Raw genomic sequence first — 9,183 nt, 5'->3', positions numbered from 1 at the left:
GATGAAATATAAGATAAATCTATATAACATACATGTAATACAAATGTTAATAATACCAATAATATCTAAAAAAATTTCATTGATTTTTACTGTATTATTTTGAAGATATTTTAATTCTAAATTTATAGAATTTTACATTACAAGTTGAAGGTATAACCTTATCCTATATTACTCTCTTTTAAATTGAAACAATATAAGACAGCAATTTCAAAATTGTCTTTAAAAATTATAAAGTAAACAATTAAGTTTGTTCTCGTAAATTCATTTAAACTGAATGTACAGTTTACAAGAAATTTATATTTTTCAATGAAAAAAGCTAGAATATAAAAATCGTCAAATGGACGATGCGTATACATCAAATGAGCATTTTACAACTTTTATTCTATCATTTTAAAAATATTTAGTAACATATAAAATTAACAATAATTATGTATAATGGCATAAGATATTGTTAGTTATCTTTTTATTCTATTATTTTAATTATTTTATGTATTATTATGAATAAACTGTCTATCGACTAGGAAGTAGCGCGAGAACCTCCTTAAACATTTACAATAAATAAATATTTATCCAATAAAATGACAGTTAAATTAAATTAATAGCTTTGTATTAAATAAATATATAATATGTTTATAAACATATAAATGTATACATTTGGTAAATATTTATTTAAAACTCTTCAAATAAATATTTATTAAAATTTAGTATTTGTTTCAGTGTAAGAAGATGATCGCAAAAAATAATATTTCGGTAAAAAACAACTCTATTTTTCAGGCAAATGCCTTAATCGGCGTCCACAATAAGATTTTAAGGTGTGAGACTTAAGTTTAAAGCCGTAAGAAATTGATCAATCATAGTCGATTATTTTCTTAACATTCAACTATAAGTGGCCAATTTCTTACGATTTAAGGCTTAAGCTGTAATTTTAGCCAACAAATTTACTAGTTTTAACGATTTTTATTAAAGTTAATATTAAATAGCATCACATTTACGATTGATTATAAATTAGTTTTAAAACTGGTATGTTGTGATACTTATTTCAATTATCGTTCTTTGTATAAATAATTACATGCTTTAATGACTGGATTAGATTTGGATTTATTATTTCTCACAATATATCCTTTCTTATTTTAATCATATTAATTTAATTAATTATTTACAATTTAATTTAATTTATTTTTAATTAGTTATTGTTTATTAATTAACTTATTAGTTATTCTATTATAATTCATAACGAATAAACTTATTAAATTAATTAATTAATTTTTTGTACAAAATGTCTTCAAGGAACATCCCCCACGAGTAGAGAATGTTTATGAATTTCTTATTTAAGACATTAATTGTGCTTTTATTAAAATTATTATACCTCAATGATAATTATAAAAACCAATGATGATCATAAAAAAAGTTACAGTGATTTTGTCTGTAAGAATTTATACGTTTTTAAAACATTATTATCATATAATAATATATTAAATTAATAATAGTTAATTTTTTACAATTGTTTTATAATTAATTTTTAATAATCAAGTAATTATTAAAAATATTTAGTAGGAAAAATATATTTAAATAAATTTTTAAAAATAAATATAATGACAGCAGACTTTCTAAATAATTTAAAAACTCATTAGCATAAAATAAATTTCTATATAAAGAAAAATTAAATTGATAATATTAATAGTGGCGTGATTTTCGCAGATAAAATTATAGAACTATTTCGCGGAAGTATTTTAATAAAGAAAAATTTTAGTAGGACTTGACACTGTCACATCTTGACACTGAACATTTTATCGCATAAACTCACTTAGCGATAATGATATTGCATAATTGTTATATTACCATTTATATCAGATTATTGCTTTTAAATAGAAAAATTAGATGTGTCTTAGCTGCGTTCATTCAAATAGAATATTCAGTAATATGATGATGATTTTTTACACACATTCTAATTGTGAATAAATGATGTTAAAGAGAAATAGCATTAAGAAGAAGAAAACTCTAATGCAATTAAAGAGTTTAAAAAATTTCAATATTTGTTTCATATTATGTAATCAATGTTTTATATAATATAAAAAATAAAACAAATTTAATAAATATACATATATATGATGTATCCTTTTATTTTTTTTTCTTGCTATGCCGATAAGCAATCTATATCTACTAATCAAATTCATGAAATTGTTTTAATTTATATTTTATATTTTAGAATTAGCAATATTAAACACATAAGAAAATTTACAAAAAATTATGTATAAATACAGTGAGGAGTAAACTGTACAAACGGTACAAACTGTAATTTCTATTTTATTGTTTTCTAATGTATTTTGTTTATTTTTTTACAATAACTTGATAATTTATGTGACTTTTGAACTTGACTCATATGAGCATATACTGCAATCACGTTATATGTAAAATTAATCGTTTCATTGGCTACATTAATCAGAATTATGAATACAGTAATCAGACATATGAATTACATTCGGCTAAAGTTCAAACATGTTCGAAGTCCGTGTGAAATTACAAAGATCGTCAGTTATTTCATCACGTGAATACCACAATCGTATTGTTGATATGCTTATATGAAACTACTTTTTACAATTTCCATGTTAGATTATTTGTGGAAATTTATACATTTATACACATATCGCTTTTGTATGTAAATGTAGAAAGTAAAATTATATATCTATATATATGTATATATTCTATAATGATTTTTACTTATTATATTCTATATGTTATATGCTAAAAATATACAAAAAATTAGTAGAAAAAAGAGATATTATCATGAAAATTTAAAAATTATTTGTTGATTTAAAAAGAATTAAAGTCTGCATTTTAAAAAATTTATAGAATTTTTAGTAGAAAATTTATTAATTTTTAAATGTTATGTTTGAGGCATTCCACGTTAAACCGAGCTTTTATAAAACATTATTTATACATTTTTTTAATTTGCTGGCATATTCTACAAATAAAAATAGTAATAAATAAAAGGTAGTATAAAAGAAGAGCCAATAACGTATAAAAAAATTATAATTTAAATAAGCAAAACTAATACAAAACAATTAAAATAAAATAAAATAAAACAAACGTTTCAACTCCAATCGAGTCATTTTCAATGCAATCTTACAATAATATAAATATCGTTCTAAATTAAAAATTCGTACATAATCTTACAATATTCTTACAATTCCTTAACAAAAAATTTCTTCTTTCTGTGTAATAATACGCTGTGAGTCATTTTTATCAAGAATTAACAAAGTCATAAGAAAATTCTGGAAAAGTAATCGTAAACAAAAAGAATTAATATTAATCACATAAAAATTAATAATATGATAATATACTTTAGTAAATCTGTTAAGAGTCCAATAATACACAACGAGAAAAAAATGTAAAATGTGGTCCATTTCGTGGTACAATAAAATAGTCTTTTTAATTTAATAGGTTATTATAAGCAAATTCGCAAAGGTATCTGACTTAAACGATGTCAAAAAACGAAATGTCAAGCAGAAAAACATTATCGAGAACGGAAAACGGAAAAATAAGGGGAAAAGGAAAGAAGATGTTAGAAAGGAGAAAAAGAATGTATAATGTCAGAATACAAATCCGGCAAAGACTCCGTGTCATTTTGTCTATTAATCCCATGCTTCTGTTTTTTAATATGGACCATTTCAGATATCAACCTTTTATTGTATGAAGGCTCTACATCTAATATTTCTACTTTATTCCATTTAAAGTTATGATTCTCCTCAATACGATGGTTGGAAATCACTGATGGAGATTTTGAACTTATATTGATATCAGAAACATGTTCATGCAATCTGGTCTTTAATTGTCTTTTAGTTTGGCCAACGTAACTGGCATCATAATCCTCACAAGATATTCTGTAAACCACATTTTGATTCTGAACGTGTTCCAAATCATCCTTTCCTCTCCTTATAAAACTTCTCAATGTGTTAGGAATAGTAAAAGCCAATTTACAATTAAACATATTAACAATAGGTATAAACCTTTCGGATATCGTATTAACATATGGAATCGTAAAAAATCTCTTCTCAGTGTCATCCTTATTCTTATTCAAATTATTAAACTTATTAATGTGATATTTTATTCTATTATGAATAGTCGAAAAAATAAAACGTAATGGATATCCCATTCTGTAAAAAAATCTTAATAGCGTCAATCAAATTATTTTGTTGGAATTTCGGATGACACAAACAAAAAATCTTATCCTCTATAAATCACACCTCTTTTATGACAAAGTGGATGGTGTGAATGGAAATTAAGAAATCTGCCGGAAAAGGTTGCTTTACGGTATATATCAAAGAGATTCCGTTCTTCGATAATCAACATCGTATCTAAAAAAAACTTATTTCTCCATCAAGGCCAATCTCTATGGTGAATTGCAATCTAGTATGTAATAAATTAAAAATATCCAAAATATCATAAACACTCTCAGAAGGCGCGGCTAAGATAATGTCATCGACGTAAATCGTCATCGGTAGTAAAAATAGCAGACGACAAGGCAGCATTCCAATAGCCATCTTTTCAAAATCCTGCATAACAATATTTGCAACAATAGGTGACAAAAGTGAACCCATAGGGGTCCCAAAAATCTGCTTGTATATTTTTTTCTTAAAAATGAAAACCGTCGAATTAGTATTAAATTAATTAGTATTAAAAATAGTAAGACATATGTGTCGCTCATGCGAACATTCAAATTATTATATCGAAATTATTAGTACAAAAAAAGTGCAAGAGACCGATTTTGATTCTCAGTTATCACACTTCGATCATGATCGCACACTATTAATGCGAATTTGGTTTTTCCATTTTTCATCGTGTTTAAAACGAAAAAAGCAAAAGTAGTTCAAGTTTTATAATGTTTCGGAATAATATTTTCCTATTACTCCGAAACATTACTCATTGGTAATAATAAAATTAAGCAAAAACAATATTGCAAGAAATTGTTAATTAAGAAACTAATAAATTGAAAAGTAAACATTTTTTCAAAAATTGCTAGTGCGAATTCGCACTTGTGTCGTAACTGAGGGTTAAAGATTTTTAATTGTTCTATGGATAGATTATTTTTACTTTATTATTTTCATATAAATAAATCATTTTCAACATACATATAATGCCCAACCGCGCCGTCGCACATCAGAATTTTTTAACTACAGTCCATTCGAGTTCCATTTCGAAATTTTTGAGGTTACTTCATAATTGAAATGGAAATATGATGATATTTTTATAAAATTTTTAAATTAATGAGTTAATGATGAAAAATATTAATAAAAATTTTAAATAAATAAAAAATGATTTATTTATATGAAAATGATAAAGTAAAAATAAGTTATCCATAGAATAATTTAAGATCTTTAAAGTCGATCGCTTGTACTTTTTTTGTATGACTAGTGGTTTCAACGAGATATATTAATTTAAATGTTCACACGAGCGATGGTTTTTTATAAAAACTTTTCTGCAACTTACAAGCATGAATAACCTCATAAAAGGTCTCAAATTTTTTTTCTTATATTTTTATCTGTAGAATATGTCAGTAAATTTAAAAAAAATTAAAAATAAAATGATATTTTAAAGAAGCCCGGTTTGACAAGGAATGCCTTATTTATTGTTTTCAAATTCAAATTTTTAGTTATGTTAGTTTTCAAATTTTTTTATTGGTTGCGAGATGTATTTCGATTATAATACATATAAAAATTATTCAAAAATAAAATATATATTGATTAACACCAAATCTATATTCGATAAAATTATTTATGTTGCTTGATCGTTGACATTTTTGTACTATCATCATGAATAATGTTAATTTATTCGTTAAATATATTTTGTGTACGATTTTCTTTGTCAAAGTTCAATTAGCATATTTATGATGCCACTCCTATAAAATAAATCACAATACTTACAATCTAAATTTTTGATATGTAAAACATATCAAATAATAATATATTTTTAAAAAATGTTATTTATTAAGAAAAATTAATTTATTAAAAAATACATAAACGTTATTAAAAATTATAAATTCTAATTATACAAAACATATAAATATGAAATAATATTTTAAATGCGCATACACCCACACACACACACACACACACACACACACACACATAATCTGAATAAATTTCTTAAACCCCTATTCTATCTCTTAAAAATGGATGGGCTTCATTTGTCTATAAAATGATTGTCTACAAGTTCGCTTACACTCATCCATTCTAATATTGCATTCATGATCGCATTGCATACAATACGGTACACACGACCTTATTACACATATCATATTGCACTCACTATCATTGAACACAGCACATCGCTAACTGGCTAAAATAAAATATTAAATATTAAATAAATTTAATAAAATATTAAAATAAAATATTTTTATTGGTAAGAGAAAGGCAATGAAAAATTATTAAGCACAATGTGAGTGGATATGTGCTATCAAGATGTGTGCCCTTTCTACATTACACACATGATCACATTTTATACATACAAGAAAACCGTCATGTATGCAATGCTTTGTGTGCAATATTATCGGGTAAGCAATGCGCTGTGCGTAATACGGTCATGTAGTGTGCTTACGTAATGATGACTGTACACAGTGTGCTATGTGCAATATAATTGTGTGGAAACGAAGCAATCATTTTATAGACAAATCCCTACCCCCCCCCCCCCCTCCCTCTCTTAATAATAGCGTCAGCATTATGAGATTTATGATGATCATTTTTTTTATGTACACGATCTGTCCCAAAAAGTTTCCGAACGTTTTTCAGACAATATTAATGGTGTTATATAAATAAGGTTGCACTATCTTTGTTGAAGTTTCGTTTACAAATTCTATTGAATTGAGGATCCCCGGTAAAAAATTTTTAATGCATAAATAGATATAAATATGTATAAACATACATAAACACGTATAAATATCCATAAACATTTAATTAACATTTAATTATGTATGAGACATATCTATATGTGTTTATACATCCTTCTTTTGTAAAATTACTTTTTAGTGCACTAAAAATAATACTAATAATGAAAAACATCAAAATTAATTAAAAGAAAAATTTTTGCATTGTTTCAGAAAAAATCAAGTTTGAATAAATATAAAAGAATTGCTCATATATAATATTAATTGCATTAATTATATATGATGATGAATATTTATGCGCGTTTAAGTTTGTTTATACATATTTAAATATACATATGTATTTTATTATATATATTCATATATAATAAATTTTTTACCGGTCTTTCTGACAATTATTTTATCACAAATATAAAACCGACAATACCTTCAATTTGTGATATTTGTCGAGAAATCACAATAGACTAAACATCAAATTATAAAGCAAAAATTTAGAAATTTTTAGTATATTTAGTGTAAAATTTAATATATTTATCTATTTGTTCTGTGACCTTCTCATTTCTCTGGAGGCAGAAGCCACTAATTTAACTACTATTACTACTTTAAATTATTATTATTTTTATTAATATTCAGAAGTCATTGACCGAGGCCATTTCAATCATCTCAAAGAAAAACTTTCAGAGTTTCCTAAAATTGTATCGTTGCAAATATTTTTTCGGAAGGGATGTACTTCGAATGATTATAAATAAAAATTTATAATTATTACTTTACACAGTAAGTTTTAATGAAAGTTCGGAAACTCTCTTTTGAGACAGATCGTGTATAACATTTTTGCAATGATGTAACAGCATCGATACTATCATTAAAAATTTCAAAATGAGGGACATTTTTAGTGAATTAAATTTTTTTTTCATATTTATAATAATTGAATGTAAATCGCAAATGAATTATCTCATAATCTTTTGTCTTGTATAGAATTTAGAAGCTATAGTACATATAAAATAATATATATAATTTATATATAATGCTTTGTACAAGAAGTTCTTATCTTTAATGTTTATTTCTAAAGACGAATATTTTATTTTTTTTATATACCAGCTATTTCAAAATAACTTTAAGTAAGATTCTCTTATTTCTTTTAAATTGATTTTTAAAAATGACAGTTCATTGTTCAAAAAGTTTTTTTTAAATATTCATTATCAATCACCATTAATCTGTAATATCTTTATAATGTATGAAAAACATATTAAGGAAGCCTTAAATATAAGGCCTGACTATGAATATGAGCATAAGAAACTCAGGTATGCCGGATGAAATAAAGATATATACATGTATATATATATATATATATATATATATATATATATATATATATACATATATATATATATATATAGGATGCGTTCTACTTAACATTCGCAACGTTTGCGTGTATCATCCTTGTTAAATATTTGATAACAAGAAGGATGAAATAATCCTAGAGTGGATGAAATATAAAGACATGTAATAGAGTAATTGCGGAAAAATTACTACTTCTATTTTTTCTGACTTCTGCAACATAAATCCCAGTGCGGCGTATTTGCTGGAGTTACCCTATTATGAGGATCATCTCACAATATTCACAAATTCGAGTAACAATAGATAATATAAGATAATACAGATTTTTAAAAATCATCTTACCTTCGTGTTACAAAGGACGGTATATCACAGTCATATCATAGTCAAACTTGATAAATAATAAACGATGTAGTGAAGAGTCATGATTCCGAACTAATTCATCGCTTAATAACGAGAAAGGCTGATGAGAAATAAGTATAATCGAAACGTACTGTTGAAATTTATCGTCGAAAAATTATAATTTGTGATTAATAAATATTTGTGATTAATAAATATTTAGTATACCTAACGATAGCTCGTTAATTACTCTATTTATATTTTCTCAATTTCGATTTTATATACATGTGTACGTATTTATATGTATATACATTTTTATAAACTGTAATAATAATAAGGCTTAATAAATTTAACAAACAAAAAGACAAAGGGCTGCTAAAACAATTATTATAAATTTAAAAAATTTTTCTTAAACCGTTAATAAATAAAACATGTCATCCAGTTAAAATATAAACTTTAATTTGCTGGTAACAAACAAAACAAATATTTTTATAACTTTAATTCTAGTTTGTCTACAGTACTGCATACTGTAGATAAGTAAAACATGCAAGTTTATATTACGTCATATAATTTAATTGTATGTAGCACCTTCTCTCATAGAAAGTGACACCTTACTTATATATATATGAGAA

The sequence above is a fragment of the Acromyrmex echinatior genome, chromosome 14 (genome assembly GCF_024713525.1).
Source record: "Acromyrmex echinatior isolate Ae372 chromosome 14, ASM2471352v2, whole genome shotgun sequence".
Classification (NCBI taxonomy): Eukaryota; Metazoa; Arthropoda; class Insecta; order Hymenoptera; family Formicidae; genus Acromyrmex; species Acromyrmex echinatior.
This window is presented reverse-complemented; position numbering follows the sequence as displayed.